The following is an 11,370-nucleotide window of genomic DNA, read 5'->3' on the forward strand; positions in this document are numbered from 1 at the left end:
TTATACAATATTATAATTTCACGGTCACACACACACTGTACACACTGATACGCGTCACTAACATCACCAGTGAATGCGCCACCGTGGTATAGTTGCCAGATACCGCTACCAGGCTAAACATTCTGAAAACCGTGACACTACTCTCTATCGTCGACTGTACATATATGTACTCACCTATTTTCAAATGTAAATTTAGTGTACAAAAACAAACAAATATTACATTTCTTAAATTATGCAATATTGATGCACCTATAAATTGACTTTTAGAAACAATAAGAAAATAAAAACACGCGTTTCTTACCTCTTATGATATGATCCAACGCGGCGACCGTGTAATCCGCCCGTCGCTGGTGAATGCTGAAGTTATACTGACGTAGGAAGGGTTGTTACGCTCACTACAAGAACCCGATAATGTTCTATAAAAGTAGCGCTAGTGTTGCTCTACACTGTGAAAAAAGACTCTGGCATCTATTTATCTCGTATACATTGACACACACTCAAAAACATTAGACTTTTACGTACATATATGTACGTGTGGGAGGTAATGGGTTAACACTCCATTGCAGGCTGCTGCCTCTCAAATCCATATAACACGTACCTACACTATATGCTCCCTGTATCTTCCACCCAGTACACCAGTCATTCAGCAAGACCTCATGACACTGGTACGCCAACTGCCCTCACCCTTTTTACTAGCCCTATTGTGATGACTGGTCCCCCTGACTGTTCGGCACTTGCTGGTCGAGTGCCCCAGTCTGGGGGACCTGCAAGAGCGGTACCTCTCCGGTGTCGGGGCAAATATGGGAGTTTCTCTCTCTCTTTCTCGCTGGTGCTGGGGGAGAAGGCACTCGCCCCGGGACATGACGTTTTAATTGTCTATTTTTTAACCGGTTTTATATAGTTTTACCAGTGTTTTTTATCATTTTTAATTTTAACTGGTTTAACATAGTTTTACAATACAACTCCTTTTGTTCTATATTCGGCGCCATATGACCCCGCAGTTGGGGCGCCAAGACATAACACCCCAATAATCAATCAATCAACAGTCGCCATACACTATGGGAGGATACCAACAGCAACCCAAAAGGATTCACTGTTGTATCTATAATTGAAGACCTAGACCTCTCCGTATTGAACGCCGGCCATCCAACACACTACCACATGCAAACCGAACGGTCAATTACTAACCTCTCACTCAGTTCCCCCGATGCATTGGACTTCACATAGGGAATATCAGAGGATCTACATGGCTGCGACCACTACCCCATCTTCATCACCCATTCCACCTTCCAACCGTCAACTCTATTACCACGTTGGAAATTAGATCGAGCAGACTGGGGGCTTTTTCGGACTATGACTCACACGGAGACATCAATTGATGATTTCGACACTAACGATAAGTAATTTTTTTTACGGCGCTCATTCAATGGGCAGGAGAACATACAATTCCACAGACAACGGGAAATGCATCACGTCGGCTTGTGCCATGGTCGTCCGACGAGTACAAGCAGGCATTGGCTTGCCGACGCCGGGCCTTCAATCGTTACAAGAGGCAGAGGACATAGTTGAGCCACATCGCCTACAAGAAAGCACGGGCACATGCCCGCCGAACTCTGAAAGACTGACGACGATCCTCATTTGCCACTTACGCAGCCTCTCTCAACTCACAGACGCAAATGACGGGTGTGGAAGAGGGTACACAAAATTGCAGGAAAGTTCTCACGAGCCCGCCACCTGCACTTAACATCAACAACAACATAATAGCAATAGCCGATGCCATAGCCAATGTATTTGCTGCTGTGTCTAAGCGGGACTCTAGACCTCCAGATGTACGCCGGCACTTGGACGAACAGGTGAGACTCCATCTAGGCTTCACACCTCTAAACACAGAAACATACAACGTTCCCTTCTCCATGAGTGAACTACAATCAGCTCTCTCACACTGCAACGACACGTCGCCGGGCCACGATAATATCCCATTTGCCATGATGAGACACATTAGTCCTACCACCATGACCGTGCTGCTCCAAATATACAACAAAGTTTAGCAGACTAGCATTATTGTTAGGAATTAGGTCAGTTAACCAGGGGGTTTGACAAATTAACTATTTCCCTTATGGAACTAGTCTCGGGCCGAGAGTTCAAGCCAACTAAGAGTATCGTCTGAGCTCAAATAAGCCTTGGATGGTACTTAAATACTTTGCTCATCGGCTCCCAGACCGAGACACTGCCTGAAGACTAAACACATTTACCATGAAAGGAATAACAATAGTTCAGTGTTTCCTTTCATGAAATAAATAATTGCCCTTGCGAAATTATAATTAAAGAGCAAGGATAATTTAACAGATGGAAACAGAGAAGATCGAAAGCCACGCCATCTGGCGAGGGAAATTCAAAATACCTTTTCAGACCCACGGGGTTGGTTTTCGTTCACTCCATCATCTACTCTACAGCAGTCAACACCTCAGCGCTTGCAGCTCCAACGTTAACTCGCGGCAGTGCTTTTTTATACTTTGACTCGAGGATTACAAGACCCTCTAGGACAAGCCTTCGAGAGAGAACCTCTTTTGAAACCCTTCTAAGCTAAGTGCCCTCCTACAGTGATTACAATTAGGTTTTACTATCAGGCCCGTTAGAGTTATCGTTGTAACTCTGGGAGGCGCTTGCAGGGAAGCCTGTACCCCTGTCTTGGGTGGTAAGTTTGTTTAGTTTGTCCTGGGGGAGTTCAGTGTCCTGGCAAAAACGTAACTTCACTGAATCCCAATCTATTTTCAAAAGAGGTATTCTAGTATCAGCTGCTCCTTGCTGAATTCAATTGAATTCGGCAACGGGTACAGCCCAGTTCAGAAACATCCTCTGAGGCATTTAAAATTAAAATGAAAATGGTTATATTTGGACATTCTTATGTACGGGATCTGTCTCGATTACAGTTTTTTCTTGGAACATCCAGAAGTAAATAAGTTCAAGAGGCAAGCCCCGACATCGTCATTGTGGTTCTGGGAGGAAACTCTAACCTCCTCCCTGTCTAACATCCAAATAAAGGAGAACGCTGCAGCCTTTTACACATTGCTCAGGGCTGCAGTGAAATTTGATTGCCTGAAACTAGCAGTCCAGATAGAGGCTCGTTTTGCGCCTGCCGGCAACCGCCATGGCGTGCCCGAGGCTGCCGAGTTCAACCGGCGCCGGCAAGTTTTGAATAATTTCACTCATAAAAGCCTCAAGAGACAGGGGTTGGTTGACAGTATTATCCAGTTGGGGTCGGTGGATTTCCTCAACAACCCTCAGTACTACAGGGATGGTGTGCACTTGAGTGGAACTGTGTTGGAAAAATATAAGGATGCGGTCTTGGGTAGCCTGAGATATGCCCTTGAACACCGGCAGTGAGTATAGTTGATCCCCAGATGCCCGAAGCATTATTCAGCTGAATAGCTAGTGGCAATTGAGGACCAACTAGCCGGTCCGGGACTGCCTCCTTGTACGGTTAAGGTTTTTTTTTATAATTGCCCTTTTAATTGAAACCACCCCTATTAATCAAACCCTTTAAGATTGCTTATTTCAATATTGAGCTTGCTTCTATATTTCCCACAATGGATTCAAAACTAAACCCTGAGGATACAGCCACCTATGGAGTAAATAAAGACTCTGTTCCCCAATAGATAATTAAGACCCTGAGAAGGAGCAGGGGAATCTTTAAAAGAAAAATAACACTCCTTAAGCAATTGAAAGAATTAACTCAGATTCCTTGACACCTTCCCTGAGTAACAGCTTGACCAATAAAACAGAATTAGAAATGGTACAAGTGAGACACTATGATGACAGAATAAATAAAGTAACGGATCAAACAGACATTGAAAGTAAGGATGAAATACCAATTGTCAGATGCTACCAAACTAGCCTATTTAATTGGCCATTTGAGAGATTATGCTCTCAGTAGTGAAACATTTATCCATTACGGATGCTAATTACAAAACAGCCATCCAAATGCTGGAGAAAGAATTTTTAGACAAATAATTCATTATTGATGAAACTTACAAGAATATAATGAAATCTTATCCTAGCTCTTCGTTTGACCCTGAATATACTTCCACTAAGATTTTCATAAATGAGACAAGGGCCTATTTAGCCGAGTTAAAGACACATGGTATAACAGCCCAGAGGTTCATACACCCCTAGCCATCACAGGTTGAAAAATAAAGAAAAGGGTAGGAAGAGGAAAAATAGTGACGCTAAGATTCCTCAACCTCAGAGAGTGTACGGCTGGGTTCGAATCCCTGCTGTCCCCTCTCTGTAAGCTGCCACCAGGAGGTTGTAATATGGCACAACCCCCAAAGCCTGTAAGTGAGGAACGGCAGTTCTATGAACCAGGTGGGGCGGAACTAAACTAACTGTTTAGTCCCCAGACTCTCCCTGCCCTGGCAGGCCTGGCAACACTTGACTTTAACAACTGTCCCACCTGGCAGATAGTGTCCGTCGTTCCCCAGCTTATTATGGGTTGCTCCTTGAGGTAGATGGTATCCTCAGTCCCAAGTGTGGTAGTGTGGGGTCGTGGTTACCTTCGGAGGTCGTGGTGGGGGAGATTGCGAGACTGCACCTTAGGCGAGGAAGGCTGTATGCATTAACACAGGACATAGACAGAATACAATTTATTGATTTGCTTCCCAAGTCCCCTTTCCCCTAACAATAATCCTCACTCCCGATGGGAGTGTAGCATGTTTTGGTTAATACACAATTCAACATCACCAAAAAAAAAAACCCTACCTAATATTATGACTGAGGCTATGGACCTGGAGTCACAGGCTTAAGCCTCTTCCAGAAAGTCGTCTATGGGTCTCTGGTTCTAACCATATCCTCACTAGACGAAGGAAGTGTAGCATGTTTTGTTTACAAACTTGAAAACCTTTCTTCTAATCCCTAATATTCTTATTGACAAATGCTACACACGAGAGATTAACCCATGTCGGGATATATCACAGGGCTACCGCCCGATTGGTTAGACACTCCGATTTCAACTTCCTGCACCGGCGTGCACACACAAAAAAACCACTCATAACAAAAACAGGAAGAAAAGAGTAAGTATGAGAGAAAGATCAGACTGTTACAGCTAAAGGGGGGGTGAGGTCACTGTTTGCCCCTCGTCCACCAAGCGGATGCCCCTTACCCGGTTTACACAATTTCCTTAGCTTGGTGGAGGCCTGAGAGCTACACTATGCTGTTGTGCCGTGCCTAAAAGGGGGGTTTCGGAGCCGTTTCTACTCCCATCACCAGCCTGCTGGTCGCGGGGACGGCAGGGACTGGACTGGCTCGCCCTTACCTTGGCTCAATTCAGGCACTCATGACTGAGGGCATGACCCTTGTCCACCACTGGCGTCTGGGTCCATTCCCGACTCTCAATGGGGGCGGCTTCAAGATGGCGGGCCACTCGCCTTGCCTAGCCCGGGACACCGGCCTTCAGCTGTCTCGCGCCCTCACCTGTGCCGTGGAAAGGTTAAGTACCGAATGAATCACTAATGAACGCCGGCTAGGGCTATCTCTCACTCCCAGACACTCAGGACTCTAGCGAGCGGTGAGCTTACCTGTGCCGTGGAAAGGTTAAGTCCCGAATGAATCTCGTCAGGCCGAGCGGTTAACTCGTGACCTTTCCCCTGACGTGGCCACCTCAAGGTTCCAACACTTTTCCTTCTCGCCTTTCAGCTTGGTACATTAATATATCCTTCTTCTGCCTTTCTGAGGTTGTCTTTTTGTATGTTAATTCTAAACTTAATGTCCCCTTAATTTCTAAGTCCTAACGTATAAATATATATATAAAAATATAGGGATTCGGCTGGATTTATATCAGGGGTGCCAACCCAAGCAAGCTTTCTCGCCCTCCTCACTTATCTACTTATGACATATTAACCTCTACGGGTATTGTTTCGGCTGAGGAGAAACTGGATCCGGTAAATAATCATGGCCATGTACAAGGGATTATTCCCAATTTTCCCAGTTGGCTTTTAACTGGCTTCTGCGGTGTTGGTATGCCGGCAGGTATGTTACAATAGTGTCACCTCCCTTAAGATCCTAGTTTCTCCCGAAGCCTAACACCTTCCTTCCCAAAGGCACTATGTTGTTATACTTTGGATATCATTACTCAACCATCTCTACCCTCCTTCTCCTATCAGGCGTCCGTGTGGCACAGAGACAGCGACTTAGCACTGCTCCATGATTTCAACAATACAACGCCTACCCTAACACGGTAGTACCATAATACAACAAGGGCCTGCCCAACCTAACGGCTACCCTGGGGCTTACTTCCTACGGGTATTATATACTAGAATCCCGTTTCCTGCTTAAACAAAAGCAAAGATGCCTCACCTGGCATGGCTCGATTATCTGTCATGGGTCCACTGCCCCAGCCTTCCTCTTAGTAACCTGGCTACAGGTAAGGAGTGTCAGACGAGACTAGCCGTCCTCGCTCTCGTTCCTAAGGTTAAACACAGTGCACCCTTGACCTTACATAACCAACAAAAATTGTAACAAAATACACTTACAAATCAAAACACAAAATATAAATAATCCTCACATATACAAAAACAAAACACATAAATCGGTTCATACACCCACTGACATTTTCGCCATCCGTTTCCGCAGCACGGCGTGCAAAGTTTAGTTCAGCGCCTAGGAAGTCCTGAAGGGAATGTCCCCGTACCAGATTGGGTAGACTGTAAGCTGCGTGCTGCTGCACGACTTATAATTAAAGCAGTAGATTTCATGACATTAATAAATCGAGGCGGACGGAAGTTTCACCCTAACACAAATGTCACATTCGTGGATACACTACCACTAGTGAACTATTACTCTTTCTCCGGGAGCTTCGGCTTCACCCTTGCCTAACCCCGGTTCATTCCAAAACATCTACATGTGCCCAGGTTTGCCTGACGTTGATGTAGGTGGTTGAGAATATTATCTTTCATTACTTACAATACAATAGATACCATATAACACTAGATACCTTAGGGCGAACGATACTATTCTTCCAAAACATCCTGTTCATTTTTATGGCTAAGAAAGGGGGAAGTATAATCACATGAATCTTGGAGGGAAACGCATTGGGGAAGTTAATGAATATGGGCTCGATCCCACTTTACCATCAGTCCCCGGGGACGTTAGGGTAATTCATTACCGTCTCCAAAGGTGTTTTCCTTACCGCAATTACTTAACACTCCCTTTCTTTACCACTTACAACCCATAACATAAAACATTAGTTACATCCTTATCTTTCTTTCCAGCAATCCTACCTCTTACAGCTTAGGTTAACATCAAACTCCCTCAACACACTTCAATGTATCTACGTGGCGGGCTGCGGACTCTAGGGGGTGATGGTTCTTCCTCTTCTTCCTCCTCAGGAAGATTTATCTCCTGTGCCCCCACTAACCACTCTTCCGTCCCATTGTACGGTTTTACCTTTTCTGCGGCCCTCTGAATCTCCTGTCCAGTAAACACATTGGTCAACACGTATGCACCACCATTTATCATAACTTCCACAACCCACTAGTGCATGGTTGTGTTACTTCCACTCTAACCCACACAAGGGTACCTGCTTCCACCTTTTGGTTTTTAAGCGTTCTATTCGCGACTGCTCTGTATCTGCGAGTCATTTTCTGGTGAGTTTCTTTGATTATCTCGTGGGCTTCACGGATACCTTCCTCACTCGCTTCCGTGTCCGGTAAATCACTACTTATCAAGCGAGGGGGGGGGTCGTGAAAAGAACGCATAATAAGGGGAGACACCGGTGGTTGTGTGTACGGCTGTGTTCAATATGGATTGACACTGTAACAATAGTTTTGGCCACCTTAACGGGTACCCTTGACATAGACAGGCTAACACACTTTTCATGGTGCGGTGCATACGTTCCGTAATACTGTTTCCTTGAGGGTGATGGTACGGGGTCGTCAGAGCGGCCGTGATTTTATATCTGCCACACAGGTCTCGAAAACTTTGCGCGGTAAACTCTTTCCCATTATCCGTTAACACTGTTTTTGGCGTTCCGAAATCACAAATATTGCACATTTCACATGTCAAAGAGACTGCTCCGTAATTTAGTGGTTCAATTTTATCTCCACTTCCATAAATTGGTACAATGTGCGCTCCTTTCCATTCTAAGGGCAGTTTTTCCGTATTTATAGAGCATGTTATTATGTCATAAAGTGGTTCCAATAATTTAATTATACACCCTTTTAGCACTTGTCCCGAGATTCCATCTGGTCCCATCTTAGTATGTTCTTAGTATATATTTATATTATTCAAATAGACATGTTTCGGTATATCCAGGACTTTCTACATTATCAGTCTGTTATTTGCTATAACATGGCTCTGAGGAGAAGGTCACTCTACCAAATGAGCCTGTACACTTACTTTAACATTGTTTGCTCATTGGCTGATATTATATATCGACCAAGAATTGGCAGACAAGGTATGTGGATTAGCTGCACATACATTTTTTTTAAAACAAAATATCCAATGAAATGCCTATATATATAATAATTGCTCATGCCAACAGGTGGAGGACCCCCTAGAGAGGAGTTCTCCCAAGTTGAGGAGGCCCTGCTCGACCTTCTTTCTCCCACAGGGTATGCAAGTCTGCCCATTCCTGACAGCGAAGGTGGTTCTTTTAGTAAGTAACTTGATTAACCATTTTCCGTATGTTTCTTTGCCTATACATAGTCTCAAAGCAGGAATTAATATTAGAACACAGAAATGGCTACTAATAAAATACATAGGATATAAATTTTGTTCAGACGAACTAATGTCATTACGAATATTTTCCATATGTACCATATGTACTTTATATCGTACAAACACCATACTAACTTTTGCATCCGAACTTTTCCATACAAACTTTTTTCATACAAACATTATCCCTGATGAACAATTGCATACGAATTTTAGACACAGACCTATTCCAAACAAGATTTGGTCCTAGAATCATCAGTGACAGTTCACCCAGATGTTAATCCTTCCCTTTCTGGTGGATTCATAAATGTGTATCTGGGAAAGGTAAAGTGTGGCAACCTGGATATCACACTGGCCCTGTGTCCCAGCAGGACAGTATGTTCCGGCATACCATGGGCTCAAGGGGCTGACTTCTTGGAGATAAGCACTGAGGCCACATGCAGCTTACCATATGTCCCCAAATTTACATGTGGTTGTGATAATACCCTTTCCTAACTATATTTCAGATGCAGCTGGTGCTACACAGTGCCTTCCCTCCCAGGCTCTGGGTCCTGCTCAAGAAGGTACCCATCCCTCCACAAGTGGTACACCGCAGGGAGAGTTTACTGTCATGGTGATTGAAGGCGAGGAGCGGAGAATCCCAATAATATCTGATAGCAGCCTTGAGTCAAGGTGAATCATATAGTAACATCGTATTATGGTAGTTATTGAAAAAAAACGGTGCATTTTATTTGTATTTGGTTTAAAGCCTTAAACTGTGCACACCTTCCTTTGAAGTACATAAGTGTTCATTATCATGAACGAATATTTTAAAATAAGACGCTATCAGCGGCATGAGAGTTTAATGACTAAAGAATGAGACGTTATGTGTCATTTGCTTAACTGTAATGGGTTAACAGATGAATATAAGAGAAACATTGTTGTTTACAGCAGCATGAGAAGTAGAGTGCTATATGTATTAGGTTTATTTTGTACACTATTTTTGCCAAAAACCCTCTGCTTTCACTCTACCATTCCAAGATAAACATCACAACAAACTTGATGAAATTTTTGGGTTTACTTAAATTTTTGCTTTTTTTTTTATTCTAGGTTCCATGGAGGAGATTAAGGTGGCACCTCAGCTTCTTAATGTAAATGAAGTACGGGACCTTATTTCCGACCTTGTGGGGACTCGAAGAGAGGCTGTGTCTTTACAGCGGGAGAATGTGGCACTGCAGCGGGAGTGTGTTGCAATGCAGCGGGAGACTGTGGCTGCCTTGCAGAAATTAGCTGAAACACCAGCAGGCATCCTAAAACTTGTCCAGGCTATGGGAGGCCGAATTAAATAGGAAGCCATAGGTTTTCCCCTCATTTAAGCAATTAAGGTTTAAATCATATAGGATTAAGCATTTTTATTTCCTGGATTTTTTTTCTCCTTTAATCACTAAGTTATGACGTAAATCTTAGAGGATCAAGTTATTTTGTCTTTCTTAAGGTTGTTAGTTTTTTCTCATTGTTTTTTTGAGTTTAGGTGTAAATATTGATTTTTTTTTTTTTTTTTGTCTTTTTCAGGATTAAGTTTTGATGTAAAAAATTTTTTTTTTTCTATCTGTGGCTTCTAGTCACGTTCCATTTGCTCCCGATACCAGAATCTCAAGTTGAGCTGTGCTACATTTTTAGTTCCTTATGTTTCTAGTCCCCTTTTCCATTTTTTTACCCAATACCATTTACCTCAAGTTGAGCTGCTATAATTTTAGTTTCTCAGGATTCTAGTATACCTCAAAGTGAGCTGTGCTGTAATCTTAGTTTCTCAGGATTGATTATATTAACACAAATATTTTATAATGCATAAGAGGTCATATTGGCATGTACTCTTTTATAATATTTTACTTATACTAAAATTTCTTTATTTTTTTCATAAAAGGAAACTATAGCTATACATCTTTAAACGGTTGGTAATATTTATACTAAGATTTTATATTTTTCTATAAAAGGAGATCATGTTTTTTTATACAATGTTGCGTATGGTTGAATATATTTACACTAAAATTTAAAAAAAATCATTAACTCCTTATTTGTTGCTGAAGACTTAACTTAATGTTTTTTTTAATTACTTACAGAGAACTTAACAACAAAAAAAATTCTTCCTGTGAAATATATACATACATACATAGAGAGAGAGAGAGAGAGAGAGAGAGAGAGAGAGAGAGAGAGAGAGGAGGAAGATAAAAAAATAATGAAATTACAACACACACACACACACACACACACACACACACACACACACACACACACAAACACACACTTAAGCAGCTCCACTGCAGATCTCATGTAAACCATCTCTGGATGAGTTCCTTTCGGACAGTTGCCCAACGCTCATGGTGTCCGGCCGCAGGAGGCAAGTCTCCTTCATCTTTCTACTGGGGAGGTAATGAAAATAAATTAAAGATGAACTTAAGCAGTACTGGCATACTGTAGCATATGCCGAATAACTAGCACCTCCACTTGACATTGCTACTGCATATGTATGTTAATAAATCTACCCTAAACCTAAGTATACAAGGAGCACTGATACAGACAGCAATTTGTGGAGTATATAAAAGATAGCACTATCTCAATGAAATACAGAAGCACCTACAGCTGCTGTGGAGCTGGAACGCCACGTCTAACACAACGGTTGCG

The 11,370-nt window shown here is 42.8% G+C and overlaps 1 long non-coding RNA gene across 1 annotated transcript; it reads left to right on the forward strand.

Moving 5' to 3' along the window:
- The first annotated feature begins 6,473 nt into the window (after positions 1-6,473).
- On the forward strand, positions 6,474-10,604 carry LOC126992018 (uncharacterized). Its single transcript, XR_007746089.1, has 3 exons — positions 6,474-8,650; positions 9,216-9,381; positions 9,799-10,604. It is a non-coding gene; the product is annotated as an uncharacterized LOC126992018 (long non-coding RNA).
- Positions 10,605-11,370: the final 766 nt, after the last annotated feature.

Source organism: Eriocheir sinensis, unplaced genomic scaffold, assembly GCF_024679095.1.
Source record: "Eriocheir sinensis breed Jianghai 21 unplaced genomic scaffold, ASM2467909v1 Scaffold385, whole genome shotgun sequence".
NCBI classification, from domain to species: Eukaryota; Metazoa; Arthropoda; class Malacostraca; order Decapoda; family Varunidae; genus Eriocheir; species Eriocheir sinensis.